At 42.6% G+C, this 23,809-nt stretch overlaps 1 protein-coding gene across 11 annotated transcripts in view; it reads left to right on the forward strand.

Moving 5' to 3' along the window:
• The first annotated feature begins 1,349 nt into the window (after nt 1-1,349).
• Nucleotides 1,350-23,809, forward strand: part of CHL1 (cell adhesion molecule L1 like) — a 195,929-nt gene continuing 173,469 nt past the window's right edge. For 7 of the 11 annotated variants that reach the window (XR_012669187.1, XM_048857094.2, XM_075130263.1 and 4 more), the window contains exon 1: nt 1,527-1,664. The gene's annotated coding sequence lies outside the window, so the exon portion shown is untranslated. Of the gene's footprint in view, nt 1,665-1,769; nt 2,312-13,323; nt 13,392-23,809 lie in introns of those variants that run through there. The other 4 variants (XM_048857091.2, XM_075130259.1, XM_048857096.2 and 1 more) reach the window with 3 other exon arrangements.

The raw sequence follows: 23,809 nt of genomic DNA on the forward strand, positions 1-23,809 counted from the left end.
TTCCCAAGCCTAATGTGCCATTTTATTCACTTCCTGTCCAAAAATAATCTCACCTAAACAATTTTGCCTGAGGTGGACAACAATGGTTCCCTGGTGCATCAACACTTTCTAATTGTTACTATTTTAAAAATCTGTAACCCCAGTGGTAATAATCCCCATGAGTCCTACCCCTTCACTCAGTCTGGTGTTTAATGTGTGTTTATGATCATTTTTGTTCATCGCATCAGACAAAGCTCAGAGGGGAAAACATGGAAAGGTCACATTTCCCAGGTAGCAGTGAAGTAGGAAACTGTATGAGAAGTCCAAGTACTCACAAAATCCCCTCCCCTCTTTCCTGGGTAAAGTCTTTTAAGAACATGGGTGACAGATTGGTGATAGTTTGTCTTCACCTTCCTGCCAAACACAGGGGAAAATTCAATGTTACTCTATGGAATAAACGGGTTATTCAAGGAAAATACACAGACGTAAAAGGCAACCTTTCCACTCGTTCAATATGTTCCAGAGATTCCAAATGCTCACTAATTCAAAAGAAGTTAATTTGGCTAGGTGGGGAAAAGAAAAGTAGAGGGAGGTGGAGAAAAACAATGCTGAAAGGAGTCTCAAATGATGTGGCATTAATTAACTTTCAGAACACTCTAATTTAAGGAATCTGCGATGGTAATAATTGCTTACCGCACCTGCCTTATATAGGGAGGGTATAAAGTTTTGTCTCTGGTGGAAAACGGAGAGGTCTGATTTAGATGCAAGAAAAGAGTCTGGTGTTTTATTTAGTCCCTTTGATTTAATTAACTTAGATAGTGGGCTCTCTATGACCGCCCTTGGCCCTTCAGTTCCTTATTCCAAGGGTCTTGCCAGTAAAGTGCTCCCCCACCCCACTATTCAACCATTATTTTCCCTTTCTTGATTTTTGCCCCTTTTCTTTGCAGTTTTCTGTTGTGCCATCCATGGTACAGTTACTGAAGAGGGATGAACCACGTGCAGTCAAGAATATGCTATTTTGTCCTGTGTCTTTCCAAAGTGCTCTGTTGGTGGTCTCCGAGGCACCGCATCTCAGGGGCTTCCGAAGGTGGGTCCTTAACACAGGCCCCAAAGGTCCCTGGCTGTGGCTTTCAACTCTTGGCCCCTTATTATCAGAGGGGTCCTGGGGCATCCCCAGCCCCGTGCCCCTCCTCAGCCACGCTCCCTGGGATAGGGGTGCTGAAGGTTCTGCCGCATCCCTGGCTGGAATAGTAATAACAGTCTCCAGCAGCAGCACCCCCACTATAGAAACTGTTCCAGCACCCAGGGAGTTTGGAGTCGCTGTTCCCAGCTCTCCACGCGCTCCCAAGCCTCCAGCGTGGCGGAGGAGGGGGGAGTGGAAAGTGTGAACATGCTGGGACGGCACCCTGCGCTCCTCGCCCTCTGGCAGCTGGGGAAGGAGACGGGCACTTAGCTGCAGCCCGCTGGGAGAGAGGGGTGAGCCTCAGCTGGGGGGAGCCACCCAGCGCTGGAGCCCGGGGAACCCCGCCTCGCTCTGCTCCTGCGTTGGAGAAGACCCCGATCTTCCCACGCGCCCCTGGGCTGGGAGCTGTGCGGCTCGCTCCCCACCTCAAGGGGCTGCCCTGCCGCGGCTCAGCCCTTCCGCTGATCCGGATTGACGCGACCCGAGGGAGCGGCTGCATCAGGTGGGAGCTCCCCACCTGCCTTAGAGTTGGGGAGGGGGGTGGGTCCGGCTGCCTTGCCAACTGCTCCCCACCTTGCAGCTGAATCAGGTGGAGGGGAGGAATCTGCACGCACGCACCCCTTTTTGCAGGGCTGGCTTTTGCTCTGCTGCTGCCCCCGATCCCCCGGGAGGAAGGCAACAGCTTCCAGCTGCGGTAGAGGGGCGTGTGCCGGGGAACTGCAGGCTGCCGCCCCTCCCCGCACCTTCCCCAGCCTGGCTGGGTTGTGCGGGTGCTGGGGAGCGCGAGCTGCTTGGCCAGCCCCAGAGCAGCCGCCGCTCTCTGTGTGTGTGTGTGAAGCAGGGGGGAGATTTGGGAGGTTTAGGGGCTCGTTGCCATGGCTCCCGGGAAGCTCCGCCGAAGGAGATATTGATGCCAGTCACGGAGGGAGCCTTCTTCCTTTCAGCGCGTTCCCCCTTTTTGGTGGGGGGGAAGGCGAAGCGATTAATTCGGAGCGCTGGGACGGGGGAGCCGCTGCCCAAGAACCGCAGCTCCAGCCGGGCGCTTCTCCCTTTCCCCTGCGAACTCCGGGCTCTACCCAGCGAGGGACCTTAACCACCAAAAAGCAAGCCCCCTCCCCGCCCGCCCTGAGCTGGAACCAGCAAGCCCAGGTACTGGTTGGGTAGACGTGTGGTTGGATGAGGGTAGAAGGTGGGAAGTGGGGTGGGAGGGGGTATTTTTCTTTGATAGGGGGTTGAGGCCAGTGGGTTTCTTGCTGGCAAAAAAGCCGCTCTGCCCAGGGGAAACATCAGATCCGATGTTGGGGTGGGGGGAGGCAAGGCGATAGTGGGAAGCTGAGGCAGACATGCTGAGGCAGGGGGTTTAAAGGGCTCGGAAAGCAGCTGATTGCACTGAAACCTCATGCCTACGTGTGTGTGTCAAGCAGGCTCTCCCTGGAGCAGAGCGGCTGGGCTGGAGTTAAACCCCCAACAGCGGCGTAGCTTTATGGATGTGCCTAGTCGCTGGATGCAAACTGCAAACGCTTTAACGCTCGGTGGAGCCTTGGAAAGTACCCAGGGAACTCAGATCAGTACTATTGTGCGAGGGAGCTGGGTTGGCAGGTCTTAATTGAGCTCTGGAATCTTTTTGCTCTTTGGCTTCGCTTCACAGTGCCTCTAGGACAGAGATCGTCCCCCTCACACGTGTTTTGGGGAGCAAGATCCCAATTAGTCCTTCACGCATTTTCTGAGTCCGAGGCATTTTGAGATGGTCTGTCCTTATTGTTCAGGCAGTTTTGATGCAGTTTTCTTAAACGCATGCTGTGACACACCGTGCAAAACTGTTGTCCAGCGAAAGTTTGCACTGCAGGGAAATAAGGGGAAACTTTCAGCAGAAATAGCAGGCGAAGAAGAGAAGATCTGTTTGGTATCTGTGTAACTAAGATCACAAACACAAATAGCTTGAGGTGACTTAGTTTTAGGATTGTTTCTTCTGAATTCACATTGTTTTGTGAAAGTTCAAGTTTGCAAGCCTCAATTTCAGTTTCCGTTGGGGTTATATATTTTCAGATTCTTGTGGTGGTGGTGGGGTAGGCGGGCGAGTGTCGTTTTTCAGTAGTCATCTCTTTTTCTTACAAATATTTAACATCTTTTATTAAAGTTGTGGTAATTCATTTTTGCAGTAAAATGTAGATGAACTCACCAAAAGTAGGGAGAAATGCAAGAACCTATTGGTCTTAGTGATTTATGGTAGTTTAATGGTATTCTCATTGTACAATCCAAGTTATTAATCAAAAGATGCATCTGTTTATAATTTTGATAACCACAAAGTTTTATTTAATAAGTGGTTCCACTTACATTTTCTGATTGCATAATTTCAGTAGGCTTTTATGCAATGTAGTAGAATAAATTAACAAACAGCCCACAGAAGACTTTGCACCAGGAAACAGAAGTTGCCTTTTCACACACAGCTCATCACTAACATTATTTGGGTCCAGTTTTTGACATGACATGTTTTAGACAGGTGGACAGAGAAGTTGTAAAAATCATGTCTGAAAATGCAGTATGTTTTCATACATCATTAATAGATAAAAAGCCATATATATAGCCATATATATTTATTACTAGTCATTAGAAGTAGTGTAATCTGATACATATTGTTGGGAAATTTCTCAATTTGTTTGACTGTGCAGTGCTATTTTATCTGACAAAGTTAAATTATGTTGTTGAAAATAAGTGTTAATGGAATGATATTTGGAAGAACTTCATAAGCGCCACTGAGCACTACTGAATAAATAGTATGAACTGACCCCTAGTGCTCCTCAAAGAGACACATTGTGACTTATACATTTAAAAAATCTCCCTTAAGGAAAAATATAGAATATTCATTTTAGAAGATGGTGACCAAATTTGGAAACATTGGAGCAGTTCATATGATCATTGGCACATTATAACCCATGATCCTTTGCATGCAGATCTTATTTACTTAACAACATATTGTTTCCAAATTTGGTCACCATCTTGTAAAATAAAAATATAGAATATTCATTTTAGGGAGGATTTTTTTAATGTGATATATCATTAATGTCCTAATATGACCTTTTGTGGTATCTTCAAAGTACTGAATGATTTGCTCTTAAAAAGGCAATTTGTTTTTAATGAAATTGAAAAGGCTTGTGAACCAAGCTTCTGTATTACTTACTCAAGCAAGGGTCCTTTTGTTGTCAGTGGGAGTTTTGCCTGAGTAAGTTGATTACAAAACCAGGTCCTATGATAACAAGAGCAAGGCATGGGACAAAATAATTTATGCAAGGGAGAAAATAACCAGGATTTGTATGAAAATTCTGGGAAATGTCCATGACCAAAAAATTATAAGCAAATTGGTCTTGTAGAAGTTTTACCATAAATATAAGCGCAGCTTTTACATTCACTGTTTGAAATTTGTAATACAGTACAACATTTTAAACAATCAGAATATGAGGCATTGAATTCTGAAACAGAGACTGAAAGAAAACAGTAAGGATACTATGTTTTCAGTTATGTGCATTTTGATTACAGTTTTATCCTTAACTCACTGACTGTCTATAGAGAAAGTAAATGCCAATAATAATTACAATGTGCCACATTTGTAATTAAACTTGATGAGTGAAGGCATAATAGTACATCCCTTTTTTCCAGAAAGCCCAGAGATAAGCATTCCTTTTAAATGAAAGATTATATTATTCAAAGCCTTTTAGGTCTACCTAGTGTGGTTTGGACTGCAGCCATTTTGTTTGCCATTAAAAATGTAATTTATCACGTATCACTGGAAAAAATAACAAAAGCTAGCTGCAAATTACATATAGTGATGTTTGTGGACAATTGTTTGCATGATAAGGAAGCTTCCTTCTTCATTTTCCCAGTGGGAGAGGATAGGGACTCCTTTTAAGCAGTACTAATTACTCCATTTTATCTCTCATGTGTTACAATGATGTAGTTAGTTAATTAAAGCTTTGCCCATTAGTAGTATGTTAAGAATAATGAATTAACATATCACATTTCATCAAAAGAACATCTAAGTTTATCTTCTAAGAATGAAAGTGTTACTGTGTTGCAGGAAGTCTCTGTGGCATTCCCAAGGAACAAATTTGTTGGAATTCCTTAGCATGGTGCTTCAGAGCCTGATGAATGACTTGAATTGATCACAAACAAGTGACACTGGAACTATTGGTTGCTTAGCAACCCCACATGATTCCACAATTTTCTTCTGGTACTTGTCCACTAACTAGAAAATTCTGTTTTAGTTAAAGAACATTTTTTGCCAGTACAAAAGCCTCACCGTAACTAATTCAGATTATATGTTACTAAAAATGATGTGCCTTACTCTAGTATTGAAGCTGGGTAGCAGAATGTGTATGAAAAAGGGGGGAAGGGACAAAAAAACACATTACTACCATTAACTACAAATAAATTGGTTAGTCTCTGAGGTGCCACAAGTCCTCCTTTTCTTTTTGCGAATACAGACTAACACGGCTGTTACTCTGAAACCTGTCATTACTACCATTGCTACTTGGAAACTCAGAATTTGATATGCTCAGTGTTTTATAATAAGTTGCAATTAAATATTTGTCCTTTCTCAGTCAGACATCTGTTGAAAGGAAACCATCAGTGGGAAGCATAATCCCAACAAAGAAATTCATCCACTCAGTGCTTTTTGTCATGCTGTCTTGAAATGTGAGGTCCTGATAGGTCATGTTGAGTTACATCATACTTCATTATGAGTAAATGGAACATAACATGGAACATGCAGTTTGATGATTATCTGAATTATATCAGAGCAGTTTGGCACATCCTGTAGTTCATATGACTGGAGAACTTCGCTGGGCAGTTCCCAGTAGCAGAAATTTTGTTTTATAAGATACATTTTGTGTATTCTTCATCCAAAGGAAATAACAGATTTAGGACTCAGCAAAGTGAAAGATAAACACAGGCAGCCTAAATTACAGCAGGTGACCAAGATATAACCAATTTTTAAAATTGTACAGTTAACTAAAGAATTGCTTTCCTGTCAACATCTAACAATATGATATAGTTCCTCTCAGTAACACTCAGAATCTGGGCCAGTATTTCTGAAGAGTGTCTGTAAGACAATATCCCATGTTTGCTTGATTTTTGGTATCCAAGACTCCCATAATTCCATTTGGAGTTCCTGCATCTGGAATAATAGCAAGATGCAGCCTTATACTCCAGATCCATATTGCTTCATATGGAACGTAGAAAACTGCTTTGTGTATCATTTTTAAATAGATCAGAAATGACTTTTATGAATTCAGAACAAAAAGGATTCAATGTAAAACTACAGTTCAGGTTTTGATTGAAGAGAAGTCGGGGAAATTCAGGGTGAAGGGTTCACCACAAAAATATTTCTGCCCCTTTATGTGTATTGATACAGTAGAAACTCAGAATTATGAACACCACAGTTATAAACTGACTTGTCAACAGCATACCTCATCTGGAACCAGAAGTATGCAATCAGGCAGCAGAAGAGAAACACATACACACACCCACACTCCCTGAGGTGAAAGGGGGTGGGTAAGAGGTGGCCGCCGGTACAGGCCCGTACACAGCCGACGTTAAACTTTGACGTCCCCCTTCTTCTCCCTCCCCCCACCTGAAGTCGGTGGTCCTGCCTGTAGGGTCCTGTTGTGGCAGCGTTTTAACGTCACTGCCCCTCTTGCCCTCCCTAGGCTGCCGGGGGGGGGAAGGGGCGGAGGGGGAGGGCAAAAGGGGAAGCTTGCTCAGCTGCAGCAGCTGGAGCCCCATGCCCTTTAAATTGCCACCGGAGCCCTGGGTGGTGCGGGCCGGGCAGCGCTGAAGGGCTGGCTGGGGGTGGCTGACCCCAGCCCCGCCCCTTCTGCCCGAGGCCCCACCCCTTCCAGGGGCCCGGAGCTAGGCCCTGTACCAGTAAGACTTTAAGTTACTTTCACCCCTGCCCCTGCTCCAACCCCCAAATACAGTACAGTACAGTGTTAAATGTAAACTACTAAAAATAAAAAAGGTGAAGTTTTTTAAAAAAAATTGACAAGGTAAGGAAACAGTTTCATTTAAATTAAGATGGTTAAAAGCAGCATTTTTCTTCTGCATAATAAAGTTTCAAAGCTGTATTAAGTCAATGCTCAGTTGTAAGCTTTTGACAGAAAAACCATAACGTTTTGTTCAGTTATGAACAACCTCCATTCCCGAGGCATTCGTAACTCTGAGGTTCTTCTGTATATGGCCTGATTCTGGCTGTCTGTGTGCTTTTGCACACCCCGTCAGCCAATACCTAGATGTAAGGCATCTTATTAATAAAAGTGTTTGGAAGTTAACTGAATGTATTATAGTCTCCCCACAATTAGGTTCACCCACGTCAGGTATCCCATAACACTTTTTGCATTAGTTGCCGTAAGCTTTTGGCATAAGTAAATGGAAAAATGGGTCTGGATCAGGACATAAAGTGTTTTCCCCACAGGAAGAGAGAGAGTTATTCTCCTAAGACAGTATTTGAATGTCCCAAAGGAAAAGGCCAAGATATATGAATAGTCTACCCTGGTACAAACCTAAGAGGTGTCCTCATGCCCCTTGGTACTAGGATTGTATTTGTTCATAACAAAGAGATAAGGGGCACACTGTGGTACCACAGAAACAAGGTGGAAAGCTGATTGGTTGAGTTTAGTTTCAGATGTCGCACATCTTTTCCTTGTGAATAGGTTGGATGTAAAAAGACGACTTTAGGGGTGTAAGTTCGAGGGCACACCTTCTGTGTAAGGCAAATGTAAGACTGCTGCTTGTGAGACAGCATCCTGGAGACTGGTATTGTATTGAACCTTTTCCCTGTACTATATTATTATAATCTTGTAGCAATTAACCTGACCGATATAATTTGGTCTCTTGAATATATTTCATAATGAACTAAAGTGTGGTCAAGCAATTGACTATTCAATTTATCAACAGTGCCAAAACCACGTCGTACAGGGTAGAATGCCGTGTAGACACTTGCTGTTCAGATTCAGGCGAAAATCAAAAGCTGTAGAGAGATCTCTACACGTGTGGCCCCTGGCTGGAATCGTGGAGAGATTTTCCAGGGTGGAGCGTAGCGATTTAGGATGGTAGTGGTCATATCTGTGTGAGTATGTGTCCATTGATCTCAACATGAATTGCACATCCCCACTATCTATCTGTGTACTTATGTCGCTGTTATCACTGTGGGTTCTGAGCACCCCTGCTGATCGTTCTTGCTCCTAGTAAAATAATCCATGTAGGGGGGTATTGAGGTGAGAGTCAGGGATGATGGTGGCTACAATAATGTTGCTTTTGCTTTTGAAAGCTTTTAGGGACAGGGGTTGTCTTTTGTTCTGTTTTTACAGCACCTAGCACAATGGGGTCCTTGTCCATGACTGCGGATCATGGATGCTTTCACAGGATACATAATAACAACATTAATGTCTGCTTGTTTTGGGTCCACTTCCATGGTGAACCAGAATCTGACCCCAGAATGTGTAAATAAGAGTTAATAAAACCATTCTTGCAAGAGTGTATTACAAACTATGTGCATATGGTCCTGTTTCCAAACAACCTAGGTGTATGCATAGCAAGAAACTTTGGACTGGATCCTGGCATCATTCTGCTGTTAGCTCTCCCCTCCAGGTCAGTGGGAATTTCAAAGGTAGGCTGACAGATCTGAACTCTGCAAAATAATACAGCTGTTAAAAAATAATCACAAAAAGAAAAAAAACAACACACTGCTGTAACAACTTAAAGCCCCAAACCAGTGAAAAATCACAAGACTCCAGATCATACTAGTCTTATGTGGATGGATATGGATATTTTTAGCTCATTAAAGCTCCTTATCTTTATTGTTAAGGGGGAAAAAATCCCCTCAAAACATGGCAGTCCCATCTGCAGAGCATTCCTTGTTTATGTACAGAACTGCTGTCTGTTCCTTTGTATCTGTTTTCTCCCCATCCCTGGAACAATTCCTATCCCTCATGTGACTTCCTGACCAAGCACAAAGTTATACATTTGATGTCCTTGTCAAGAACTTGATGCAGCCAAATGGGCTGGGTGCAGTAATGGAATCTGGCCTACTAACGGAGGTGGCAAATAATGCCTAATGTATCATTTTGTGACAACCAAAGAGCAGGGCTTTTTTGTGCATTCCCCTGAGGAATTAAGAATAGCCCCAGTAACCTAAAGTAGTAAAGGAAGGTACAATACCATTTAAGGGATTTAGCCTTATTGTCAATTACTGGGACATGGATGGTTGTTCCTGCTGGTTGGAGCAGGCATTGGTAGGCAGGAATCAGAGGCCAGTGTCAGAGCCAAGGGTCCCCGCCAGAGACAAGAATCTGAGCCCTTGTCAGAACCAGGTTACCTGGAGGGAGGCAAAACTGGAGCGGGCTGGGAACAAACAGGCAGAGTTATCATAGCCATAGGCAAATGCTTTGAGCAGTTGCTGAACTGCAGCTTGAGAGCTGGTCTGCTGAGTCTTCCAACCAATCTGGCAGTGCATCCAATCCGGCAGCCTGCTGCACTCCTTAGGGTGCTCTGAGTCTGGCTCTGCTGCAGGCCTTGATTCCTGACACTTATTTAGAAAAAGTATTACATACATTCTAGGAAAAGCCCATTACAAACATTTCTGACTTAATGCTAGTGCTGTCTGACATCTGAGCATCATTTAAGGTTTGATTTGTTTTTTATTTTTCTCCCATGAAGCTGTGGCCCAAAGACAAAAAATAATTTTTGTTTGCTCTTTTTTGCATCTGTTTTGTGCATGCACTTACGTAGACCATTTGTATGTACAAATGCCTTATTTATGTATGCAGTGGCAGTAATTGCCTGTGTATGTTAGGTGAATGTGCATGGTAAAAAATGGTGCTGACCCAACGTCTCCAATTGGTTTCCTTTGCTTCCTCTGGGTAACTGTACCAAACATTCAACATAGTTGGAAATACAATGGACTTTTATGGTATTTTAATATTTGTTGAGGATTGTTTTGTGTCCTGCACTGTAGATGTGGCTTCCAAATATTTGTTTCTCTTTCTCCACCCTATCCCCAAGTATGGGAGATTGAGTTTGAAACTGGGGAGGGACAGGGGGGAAGCCATACATTATAAATGGTCTCTACCAGATCAGAATTACTGTTTATATCATTATACAGTGTTAGTTGTGCTAATATTAATCAGCGTAACTCAGGCCCCGATCTTGCAAGCTGTTCCATCCACCAGGGCCCTCATAAAGCTTCATGGAAGTCACTAGGATTTTGCATAGATGAAGACAGAATCACCAAGGCTTAAGTTTAGGTCTTTAGTTTAGGTGTTTTTAGGTCTGCGAGTAATACAGTGACAACACTATTGTTCATGTGAATTTCCTTGTGTTCATGATACTTTTAGGCTAAATGATGACGCTTTCATATTTCCCAGCCTATTGAATTAGCTGAATAATTTGTGACTATAGTAGGTGAATCATGTATTTGAACAATTTTGTGACACTTTTTGAATACAAAACCAACAAGGAGTCTGGTGGCACCTTGACAACATGAAAGTTTTTGTATACAGTATTTGATCAGTCTTAGCTTTTGTTATTTGCTCAGTGCAAATATGGGTCACCCTTGGAGAGGCTAGTGCTCATTTGAGAGCCAAGGGAATGTTGCTTTCTGTCATGAGGTGTACAGACCCCATGCTGTACCACCTGCTAAAGGGTTAATGGGGGATGAGTTGCCCCCTCAGCTGGGACTAATTGGTGGCCCTACAACAGCTGAGGAGATAAAAAGGCTGCAGGTTGGAAGGGAGGGGTGACTGACAGAGAAGTTGAGAACCACAGAAAGCAGGCTCATTCAGCAATGGACTGGAAGGAATCTGCCTAGGTAACTGGACCTCTAGAAAAAAGAGGATCATGGAGTGTGAGTCTGGGAAAGCCTACAAGAGAGGCATGGTGGAAAGCAGTAAGAGATTGCGAAAAACCAGTTCCAACAGCTTCCGACAGGGTCCTTGGGCTGGGACCCGGAGTTGGGGGTGGGCCTGGGTTCCCCTACCAACCCAGCAGAGGGGTTAGTAAAGTCTGAAGGACAAAGGCAGCTGAACGCCAGGCAAAGCTAATCTTAAGGTAGATACTGTTGGTCCTTTGCTAGGGTTACCAGCCTCCTGACCTACCAGAATTTTTACCACCCCAAGCGGTGAGAGATTATTAATGATCCGGCTGGAGGGCTGATGTTATAAGGAACAACCAGACATGGGATTAAATAGCAATTGGCTGAACAAAGGGACAGCAACCTACTCAACCGTGAAGGGGTGCCAGTGGCTGAAAACAGCCCCGGATACCATCCCCTTAGGATTCTCAAACTTTCAGAATGTTTCCTGGTACTCAGTCCCTGGGCTCTTCCTTCCACCTGATGAGAAACCAGCAACTGTTCTTTTCAGGTAGTTTATTCCTTCCAGGGAGGAAAGACATGATACTTGCTTGATGTAAAAACAGCTCAGAACTGAGGAAAAATTAGAGTTTGTGGCCCTGGGGTTTCTGGCAGGTACCCTCCAAATAAATACCCTAATTGCAGAAGTCAGGCCAATGTTGAAGAGTTCCCCCATAGCTCTTTCTACCTAAGTTTTGTGAGAAAGAAAAAGGTGACCTGCAGCCTTGTTATGGCCTCTTCAGGGAACCTGCCTCTTGCTTCTCCTCTCCTCTAATGTCTCTCTGCCTGGGAATTCTGAATAGTAAGGAGGAAGACATTCCTCTGCTATATGGGTGTTCACATCTCTGCAGCTGTGGCTTCCTTTTTGAGCTGCCTTTTATTGACTGCTCAAGGATGGTCCCTTCTGTAGCTGCTGGTACTTCCTCCATCCTCCGGGAGCAGGAGGCTACATAAGGGTCGCATATTTATGGAATAAGTTCATTTGTAACCATTGATCTTGCTTAGAGGTGGTAACATTTTTTTCTCATGGGGGACACGGTGATTCCATTTTAAGGGTATGCATTTCACTGGTGGTCTCTTGGGTAGGAAGTAGATGTACACATAGCATGGAAGTTCAAGCCCAAATCTTCAAGAATTTGGTCCTAGTAAAATGCAAGACAGGGATGAGATTTTTCGAGAACACCTAGGTGACTTAGGGACTCCAGTCTCTTTGACTTTCAATAGCTTTCTATGGGACTGGTGCTGCTAAGTAATTTAGGAGTTTATGAAAATCGCACCCCAAATGCCTATAAGTAGCAATGATCATTAAAAGCTAGTTGTCTCAGCATGCACATTCCACAGGTCAAATCCTACAATCTACTCAGGCTAGAATTCCAGTAAAAGTCGGTGAGGTTACTCTTGTAAGACTACTTGAGTGAGTTGGAGCATGGGGCCAACCTCCCTTTCACTCTGCTTCTTTCTCCCACCCAGCTATATCTCTCCCACACCTCTTACTTCTGCAGTTTGACAGCATTTCACTGTCAGACTTTCAGCCAGTTAACACATAAGAAGTAATCTCAAATGCTGCTTGTTGTGCTTCCAAGGCACTTTAAAAGGAGGGAAAAGGAAGGGCTGGCCTCTTGGGACGTATTTCTACAGCTTGAAAGAGCACTTTTTAAAATGCATCATGCAGCTTGTCTCCAGCATGTTGCATTGTTACAAGTCTGATGCATCTTTAAAACATTTCACCTTGGGTTGTTATTGCAATTGCCATATCTAGTTACCCAAAGGTGTTAGCTTTAATGAAGAATTGGCCTGCTCACCTGAGTAAGGAGAGTTTGCCTTGAGAGTCCAGAATAAATCAATGGCTAATTTACAAATGCTAACAAAACAGATACTTTTACATTTGGAATCTTTCATGTGGGTTGCTGCTAATAAGAATTAGCACCTGTAAAATTCATCAAGAATTTATTATTGATAACTCTGGTGCACTGTCCTGTCTAAATGGTACATGACAATTACACAGAGTGCTCATTGTGCTCCCAACTCTGCTTGTTCCCAGCGCATGTTTCGGTAGGTCTTTATTTGCTCTCCTCTCTAGGACCTTGCTGAAGCAAGGTAAGTGAGCACAAGAGTTAATTGTTTTGATTTTTATCAGGACTACTCGTGTATTTAAGTATCTTGCTCAGTTGGGGTCTAGTTCTTTTCTCTTAGCTTTCTGCTTCATTTCTTCATCTCTCTCCAGTAGTGATTTGGTCCTTCCAAAATGCCATGACTGGGGGATGATCTTATGAGTCTTGCATTTTGACCTGAACGTGGTCCAAACTATGCTTCCTCTAATCTTCTCTGGTAAGATGAAGTTCTGCTACTGAAAATACTCTACTACCTGTACCCAGGTGACTTATCCTGAGTCAATCTACTGAAGTGTCTGTCAGGAGCATCACTGCTGTGGTGTTTACTGAATTTGGTGGTGGGGAATAATACTTATAATGTCATTCACTTAAATTGCAACTATAATTATATTTATGGACGGGGGGAGGAGAAGTAACTGGATGCTTGTTCCCAGTTCCATATGAATGTAGAATACGTTTATTTTATCAGACACTTACGGGAGATGGCAGGGGTTCTGGAATAATTTTTATGGTGAGGATTCTGATGATGGAAACCATGTGTTTGTTGTTACTGCTTCAAGCCAGGGGCGACGGCAGTGCCCCTAGTTCCAGCACCATGAGGAGAGGGAGTTGTGGAAGTAGTAAGCATGGTCGGCATAATGTAACAGTGATTACTTATATGACTTCTTTCAATCCTTGTATTACACATGGAAACTGAAGGTACAACTATACTGCAATTAAACCCCCACAGCTGGCTCAGGCTTGGGCTGAGAGACTGCAAAATTGCTGAACAAACATTTGGACTTGGGAAACCACAATGGGGCAGGGTCCCAGAGCTTGGGCTCCAGCCTGAGCTGAAACATCTACATGGCAATTTTTAACCCTGCAGCCCAAGCTCTGTGAGCCTGAGTCGGCTGAACAGGCCCAGCCAGGGCTGAGCCCGGGGTCCTTTTTTCCAGTGTACATGTACCTTAAGGGTGAAAGCTTGGTTTTATTGAGTCAATAGCCAAATTCCCATTATCACTTACGCTAGGACTTCAACCCAAGACCAGTGACAAAATATAACTTACAATTTGAGCAGTTTGAAAAATAAACATAGTGGTCCAGACTCTCAGCTGGTATAAATCACGTAGCACCATTTAAGTTGATTGAGTTGCACTGATCTACACCGTTTAGAGATCTGCCCACTTGTATCATGGATACTACGTTGGTCTCATCACATCTGAAAGCATTTTGTTCATTCTGCATTTGAATTCTTATTGTAGACTGACTTTAAAAAAATACTTGTTGTGTCTGTTCTATTTTGGTTTAAACTTGCATCCTGTTCCGACTGAAAATAAAATATTCACTTTATTTTGTTTTTTTAATGTGCAGTTTTTTACTGAGTCAGATGAGTAACTACACTGCTGTTGTGTGACCCATAAAAATGGTTGTGATTAAATCGCTCTCCCATATATATTACAAAGCCAGGACCCATCCCAGTATTCACAGGACTCCCACTGAAATCATCAGGAGCTCAACAAACGGAGGCTTTACTACATTTGTGGCAAACACACTTTTCCATCCACTGATTGAGTCAGTTTTCACTCAGGTTTCAGAGTAGCAGCCATGTTCATCTGTATTCGCAAAAAGAAAAGGACTTGTGAGACTAACAAATTTATTTGAGCATAAGCTTTCATGAGCTACAGCTCATCCAGTTTTCACTCAGACTTTTACTTAAATCTGGGATTGGATTATCCCTGATTATACTATTGTTTGTATCTGGATAATATGCTACATGCCCTGCTGGAAGGTGCTTTTATGGTAATACCTACTCCAAACCGAGCGCACCTGCTGGGAGGCACTGTAATTGGAATGTTGAGCTTCATTTCCTGTTACACCCTAATGAACTGCTGGAAATCAAAATCAATTTGAGTTCTAATACAGCACATAGTTTTAATAAAGAAGCGTAACTACAGAATATACTGGCACGCACCAAAGGAAAAAAAAAAAAAGTAAAGTCCAGTCCTGCACCCACTTTAGTCCAAGGGATCTCTCTGATTTACGTCAGTGAAAGCATGTGAGCCTTGTATCTAATTATCTTATTGGCACAGCCAGTTTTCATCATCAGTCTGCTTCATGATTACTATGCAGAGAAACCTCATGTAATTCCAACTGCACATCAAGATGAAAATTTAATTCTCTGTGCATTATAAATATGTGTGGATGTATTTGATAGAGGTAGGGGGTGGGGAAGAGAACAAACATCAAGTGTTCAGCTGTCCTCTGAGGACTGACCTTCTGTATCTCAATATATTGAAATATCTGTATATTCACAAGGCAAGTGACAGCCTAAATTTTAAAAAACTCTACTAGGATCCTGCCTTCCTCCAAAATGTACACTAAGCGTGCTTGTAACGGGGCATGGTATGACCAAATATTTTAGCCTCATACAAATACTACCATGGAAAGGACTATTTTTTTCTCTTCCGTTATTTATACCATGCACGTACTGGAATAAACAGTGCACATGTGAACTCCTTTAATGTTTAGTCCATAGTAAGGTGTTTGGCCATTTAGAGTTTTATGCATCTTTCAACCCAAAATGCCAAACTCAAAATTTACCTGAGAAAGGGGATGGTTCTTGAAACAAAACACTTGCACATGAACAGATGAGTTTAATGCATTGAATTTTAGTTTGTGTACCTAAAATGTTCCTTTTTCTGTCTGGATCAGGTACAGTGTCAATAAATGAACTATTAGTCCAGTACAAATAAGTGGTGTAAGCCAAGTTCATTTCAGGGTGGGACGGCACCCTGGTTCTACAATTTGTATCCTTTATCTCCTAATGTTTTATCCCTTTGGAGAGGATGATGTACTGTCCTTTCAGGATCACTGAGTGTTGCTACTTCTGTTAAAATTCACAAGTGCTATTAGTGTTTCATGCTAAGAACAGTTTGAGGCTGATATTTTTAAAAGTGCTGACCGTTGGCCGAACTCAACTCCCATTCAAGTCCTTTGGAGTTTCATGATTGATAGTAATAGGAGTCCTTAGGCCAACGGTGAGTGCTTATGAAAGTAGGATACTCTACTAGCATCAGCTTTCATATAAAGCCTCATGGTGTGACCAAATATCTGGTGATTGTCCTCCTTCCATTTGCTAGTGCTTCTAGCTGTGAGGTTTGAGAGCTTCTGCAGTTAGTATTTACTGCTAGAAGAACCCCTAGGAGGGTGACAGAACAGCTGGGGTAAGAGGATGTAAGTGGTAGTGGGAGAAGTTAGAGATGACCAATGGGGTTAGAACAGTGGAAAGGGAGAGGACAGGAAAAAGGAAAGAAGTCCAGAAGAGGGGAAAAAAGGGAGGTAGAAACTGGCTGCTGGAACAGCGCCTTCTGTCACTTTTATATGGAAAATAGTCGCTTTAGAAAAACTAGTTCTGGGTAAAGGCAAGAGTGTTGGGGGCAGCCTGAATTGCCTGTTTCATGCTAAGGAAAAGCACGAGGGCAATTTTAGACCCTACCCTTTGTTAATGATGATGGACCGTATCCCAGTTTGACAAACGTCTGGAACGAATCCTATGCAAAACCATATTTTCACATTGTTTAACTTCTGGATTCTTCCATGCATGAGAGAAGGCAGCTGAATCAAAATTGCTTGCACATAATGTAAGGGGAGGGTTGCATCATATCTTGGGATGTGACATATCCCTTCATGAACCAGAACTGAAGGGCATGACACACATTGCCTGGAATCTGTCACATGTAGCTTTTCCTGCTGTGGCCTGCCATTGCTGATTCTGATGTGCCCTTCATTTCATCGACAGAAATGCTACATACCATGACATATTGCAACTTCTTCCTGATTTTTTTTTCTTCAGAATGTGACTTCTTGAAGTCACGAAGAATGAATTGTTGCAGAACCCAGAAAGGAAACTGCTCTGTCTGTTTGCTCTTTGGCATATGTTTGTCCAGCTCCTATTATGAAATTCACATGAACAGTGAAACCTTGATTTGTTTTTGGCAGAAGCACAACTGTGCTTCAGGTCATGATAGCCTCAGATGGGTGATCGTTATTTTAAAATTGCTACAGAGCTGCTTCTGTGTTTGGAAACCAGATTGTAAGAAAAGAAAACGCTTAGGTGAAGATGCAAGATACAGAGCTAGTTACTGGTTCAGTCCTTGTACTTTTTCCACACAGGCAGTTGCCCATTAAGTCCTTTAAGAAAGCTGTATCACTTTATCAGGGCTTGTACTGTAAAAGTTCTCCTCCTCAAATGGTGGATACTCTAGAAATTTTTTCACCTGTACGTTTTTTCTTCAGTGAAGGCGAGCATTATTGCCTATTTAGTCTTATAGCAGCTAGACAGAGAAAAATAACTAGAATCTTTCATAAACCTAAAACATAGTAAATACTATAATGTTTGGCTGACTTGTGATATTTCTTACATGAAAGCTTTTTGGTTTTAAAGATGGAGTTACTGCAGGATCTTTACTGTGGAAATAAGTTACATGTTTTGTGTGAATTGGCTACCAAACATGGCATATAATGTATTAGAACATTTGTGACTAAGTAGGACATTGAATATACTTGGTATACATAGAAGAGGCAAATAATATGAGTGATGTTGGCATGAATATAAACGTATTGGTTGGTAGCTCTTGGTCAGAAGGAGGTAGCTTTCAGTACCATGCTAGAACTTAGGCTCATGATGATGCACTCTTTGCATTATTACAGGAGTGGTATGTTGTTAGGTTGCTTTGTGGAAGAAACATTGACAAACATTCCTGGCCATGTCTGGTATCTGATCAGCTGGCTGGTAAATATCCCATGTGGAACCTTGTAACCCAATTGGAACCTTATGGGAACTGACTGTAAGGGTCGGGGTTGGGTCTGAAAACAACCCAACTCTCTTGGGGATGGGTTCTCTCTGAGCTCCTCCTCCTCCTGCCTTTGAGGTCTGTGCAGCAGTGGCTGCCCTCCTTCTGCTGGCTTGTGCCACAAAGACAGTGTGCTGCAGAGTGACAACGAGTCACAGCCCCTCTCACTCTCACAGCACGACAAGGCAGTGGCTGGTGGGCGTGGGGCATGCAGAGGTTCCTGCAGTGACCCCACTGGCTGGAGAAGGCTGGAGACTGATCATGGTCGAGGGACATGGGGAGTATGAAGCCTCCATCAGGCTAAGCCCCATGGATGACATGACGGTGGCAATGTTGACTCTGGTTTGGGGTGAGTCTGAAAACGTCTTGCTCCTCTCAGGCTGAGGTCAGGGGTGCTTGGGTTGGGTTTGGGTGTGGGTCGGGCTTTAAAATTAGGCCCAAGTAGAGTTTTAATCCTATAGTACTTTTTGAAGTATATAGAATGATTTGGCCAATATCCTTTCTCTGATGGCTTACAGCATCTAAACCTGTGTGAAAGAGGTTGCTTAGCACAAAGCTGCACTACCCATTTTTAAATGCATTACACTGTGAAGTGCTTTGGGAATGTAGAGGAATTACCATAACGGATCTGAATAGTGGACCATCTAACCCAGTGTCCTATTTCTGATAGTAACCAATACCACATGACTCAAAGTCAGTGTAAAGCCCCCATAATGGACAGTCATGCAATAACATGCCTATGGAGGAAGTTTGCCTTAACTCCAACCACTTAGATGCTGGCATATGTCCTTAGTGTTTGGTTTATGAAACACGCGGGTTATAACTCTTTTACATTTTTATCCTAGCGAGTGAGGGTATTTTGATTATCTATATAAAGCTCTAATTCTTTTTGAATTGTTTGTGTCTTTGTCTCAGTAATGTTTTGTGGCAGTGAGTGCAGTGGGTTAATTAGTGTGAATTTATTTCCCCACTTAAAATTTGCTATCTTCTAATTTCACTGCGTAAACAGAGTTCCCATGTGACCTTGCCTATACCATTCATTATTTTATATTGATCAATCATGGGACTTCAAGGCTTTTCTTTCTAAACTACTGGTCCTAATCCTATTGTTCGCCTCTTACAGAAATCTTTGCATACTGTCATGTTTTGCCATCCTTCTCTATTTCTCCTTTATCATTATGGTGGTTAGGTGAACACAGCTGAATTCAGTATTCCAAGTGAGGGCCTATCATTAGTACATATAATACCATAATAATTTTTATTCTTCTCTAACCCTTTCTTCAAGCAGCCTATTAGCTTGTTTGCTTTCTGGACCATCAGCACTTCTGCTGCACTGATAGCTTTCCAGGGACCCAAATTCAATCTTTTAGAAATAAAATGCAATGGTTCATACAATTGCCAAGAATATGTTCAAAGTGTAATAAAAGTTTGACAGATATTTCTGAAGGTGAAGTTTAAGAAATTTCAGTGATAGAAACAGTGGCTTTGAGCCATTGAGTCTTGTAGGTTCTTCTGACCCTATATACAATTGAAAATAGTTAAGGGAATCTAATACAGTCCTCTAAAATTCTCATTCTTTAGCTGATAAATCAACCTCTAACTAATGGGGTTTGGGAACAAATTTCCTTCTGGCAGATTATGCCATAACTGCCTCCTGCAAGGTTTCTTACACTTTCCTCTGAAGCAGCTAGTAATGACCACCATTACAGACAGGATACTGGATTAGCTGGACCACGGACCTATTAAAGTACAGCAATTTCTATATTAGATTAATATTTTTAAGTAGCTTAACAATTACATGTGTGTGGCTCTTCTGGGAAATAGTGTAGTTCCAACCAAAAGAAAAGTAGTTGGGGAAAAAAAGAAGCAACACATAGGGCTTGATTACTAAAGAGGCTTTGGCGCGGTGACATTCAGCATCACAAAGCCTGAGTTAGGTGCCTAGGCTCCTTGTTGAATGAATCGGGTGAGGCGATGCATCCAAATGGGATTCACAAAAGTCAGCACACTAGGAGGCTTCCTGACTAAGGTAACAAATGGGAGATGTAAGCTGAGGGGGGTGTGCGAAGCCACACCGCTGAGTCCAGACTGCAGGGATCTCAACTGCTTGGGCTGAAAAACCTTCTCTTGGCATTAGGCAGCTGCAGTTTTTGCAAAAAACTAGTGAGAGGTGAGCAGTTAGGGACCTCCCTCGTGAGCAGCGTTTAGGGTACTCGCCTGGGAGGAGGGAAACACCTGGTTCAAATCCCCCTTCCATCTGAGCAAGAGAAGGGATTTGAACAGGGATCTGCTACCTCTCCGGTGGGTGTCCTAACTCCTGCACTATAAGATATTTGATTGTGGAGTATCCTCTCTCTCGCTATTCTAGCTATTCCATTGTGGCTAAATAATTTTTTAAAAATGGAGTATGGGGGACTGGATTCTGGGTCTCCGAGCTGAGTGCTCTAAGTACCAGGCTACAGAGTCTGTCTCCCTCCCTATCTCCCCCATGATGCTTTCACATTTAGTCACAGTGCAACATCTTCACAGAAGGGATGGAGGAAGCCAACACCCACACCAAAATATCCTACAGATCAGTGGCTAGGGCACTCACCTGAGAGGTGGCAGAACCCTGTTGAAATCCCTTCTTCCACTCAGGTGGAAGAGGGACTTGAACACTGGGAAGCTCCCACATCCCAGGTGAATAGCTTAACTACTGCCCTAAAAGTTATGAGGGAAAGCTGCCTTCTCTTCCTGCTATATAAGCTCACCTACATGGGCTTGATCTGGTAGGTGAGATCTGAGCATGCTTACTAGATTAGGCCTCCTGGGCAAGTTAGGCAGAGGCTTGTCCCTTTGTTTGTTTGTGCTCTGAGTAGGGTTGCCAACTTTCTAATCACACAAAACCAAACACCTCTGCCCCGCCCCTTCTGAGGCCCAACCCTCTTTTGCTCCATCCCCCCTCCCTCCCTCACTTGCTCTCCCTCACTCTCCCTCACTTTCACTGGGTTGGGGAGCGAGAGGGGGGTGAGGGCTCTAGGGTGGGACTGGGGATGAGGGGGTTTGGGATGCGGGAGAGGGCACCGAGCGTTCTGGTCAAAAATCGGATGCCTGGCAACCCTAACTCTGAGGCTTAGGCTTCTGGAGATCTGCTCAGAGGAAGAAATGTAGACACGCAGGGAGTCTTTTCAACACAAATTTAGGCACTGAGTGAATTTAGGCACCAACCCATTTGGTTGCAGCTGAGCTGGGGTTTTGTGACTCTCACTGGGGCCTGATTCTGGGATTAAGGTGCCTAAATCCTAATGTGAATTTAGCCCAATTTAGTTGATATATATTTTCCAGATTGTTTTGCGCAGTGTGCAGTGGCTTGGCTTTTGCCTCAGGGTCCTGCATATGATATTAGCTTAGCTTCCTGGAAAGTAATCTGACTACTGGCAGCTTTCTACGTGACTGAAAAGAAAACAAACAAAAATGAAGAAACCTGGTTTGGAAGCATATGAATTTTTTAGATCTAATCCAGGTGTATACATTTGTATGACCCTTTTGAGGAAACCAAAAAAAAAAAAAAGCTAGTCCTTGTATCTTGTACAGAAACACCAAGAAGCGGTGGAAGATTATAACCTCAATTTTGGCATTGCTGGCTGATAAGTGCCTTCTGACCATCAGTGTAATGAAGTGGTTCAGTTATGCTCGGTCTCTTAAATTGCTTCCTTTTGGATTTTTCATCTCCATGAGAGGGACTGTACAAAAGAGCACTCCTGCGTTTGGCAGCAGAAGCTCATTGTGGCAGATGTTATGACTCAGACTAGACACACTGAGATTCAAGCTGTCTTTTTTTTTTTTTCCATAAGCGGCTTGCCCCCAGGCATGTTCTGACAAGGAGGATATGATTTCAAATTAGAAAGTAAATGTGAAGGGCTAGAAACCATAGCCACAAATTGCAGAGATTTCTCAGCATGACTCAAGGAAAAAAAAAGTCTTGAGCTTGCTGATCATTTTCTATAGTGGTAGGGTATTGCTGGGGCTGTGTGATTGTGGGCATTAGAACAAGTAGTTTATTGCTCTGCTGCTGACTTTTGAACACTATTTCCCCTCTGATTTGAAAGCCAAAATTTCAACCACAAGAGAGGCAGTGTTTATCAGTGCACAGACCCCTCTCTCTCTCACTGGTGATAATTTTATTTAAGCCGCTCACTGCTTTGGCCGCTTTCATTAATATTACTTGTTAAAACAACGAATACAGTGGGAAATTTTTAACCAACTCAAATAAGATCCTTGGAAGAATTTGGGCAACAAATATAGCGCACAAAGCAAGAAGCTTCAGGAAATACAGTATGTAAGAAACAGGAGAGCTTCAAATTTATATGGGGCAAAGAAATAAAATAGCGAGTGAGAAGCCCAGTAAGATGATGCCAGTGTCTCCGAGTGCTGCACAGTGCTTCTGTTGACCCACCGTGTTAGCTAGAGTGAGAACCCAGTCGAAAGCTACTTGGTAAATTCTGCTGACTCATTGTGGCAGGTTGTTAATGATATGAGAGGCTGGTGTGGCCCTTTGGTCAGAGGGAAATAGTGTGAGACAGGGAGGTCCTGAAAGAAACTATTGAAACCATTAGGTTTGGGAAGGAAGATCAGGCTGAGGTTTATGTTCTGTTAATATTGTTAGTTAACAGTAAAGCCAAACACAGGAAGAAGGTAAGAATGACTTTTCAGATAGTGTGTAGACTCTATTTGGAGCATGCTCAAAGGCTACCTGTTCAGAGATCCAGGTACACAGAAGAGACTGCTCCCTCTGCTCTGTGCTTATTATTTTTGCTATCTGAGATCTGTAGCCAGTGTTGGATTTCTTGACTCTACAGTTCAGGTATTTCATTGGAAGTGGAATCTTTCCAAAAGAGGAGAATTCTCCTCCTGTCTAGAAACAGCTGAAAGAAGAGACCGAAAGTTGACAAAGAATCACCCAGAAACAGGTGACTGACTGACCTAGAAAAGAAAGTGTCAGTATCAAAATAAAAGAACAAAGTGTGTCAAAAACTGGATTCCTAGTAGCTTGTCAATAATTTACAGATTTCAGCGAGGTTGAGATTGTGACCAGTGATAGGAAATTGCACTTTCCATACATCTTTGTTCATGGTAGAGATTTATAACACCATTTAAAATGCAGGATTTTTATTTTTTTTTTTAAAATAGGGCAAAGAATCCAGCCTAGCAATGTAAGTTCCATGAGAGGTTCTGTCTGGAAAACTTTCCAAGTGGCATAATGAGGGTATTGTCGGTATCAAGACAATTTTTTTTTACCTTTTGGGTTTGAGAGATTCAATGTGCATAAGAATTCTTGTCTAGTTAGGTTTCCTTTATCTCAGGAAAACTTTAAAAAGGGTAATCCTCTCTCTGTCTGAACACTAGTGCTAGCTTTGTTAGCTACCAGGTTTCATCTGTCACAAGTCCAACTATTAAAATTAGAGCTGGTCTCAAAAAAAAAAAAACCCACATTTTCAGAATGTGGAGTTCTTTCACAGGATTCAAAATAGACATTTTATTTGTTTTTGTGAAACTTTTTGATCAACATTTTTATTTATACCATTATCTAAATGGTTATTGATGTGTTATGTTTGGTAAAAATGGCTTTTGGTATCCGAAAAATTTCAAAAACTCTTGTCAGTGAAAAACAGAATTATGTGAAAAATCTTAGAAAAAACAGAAAATGCTTAAAAACTCCAGTTTTTCAAAAACTATTTTTTGATAAAAGGACATTTTCAATGAGAACACACATTTGAAGAATTGATTTTTGTGCATATATCTTGGATATTTTTGTTTTTAC

This window comes from Caretta caretta, chromosome 7 (genome assembly GCF_965140235.1).
Source record: "Caretta caretta isolate rCarCar2 chromosome 7, rCarCar1.hap1, whole genome shotgun sequence".
NCBI classification, from domain to species: domain Eukaryota; kingdom Metazoa; phylum Chordata; order Testudines; family Cheloniidae; genus Caretta; species Caretta caretta.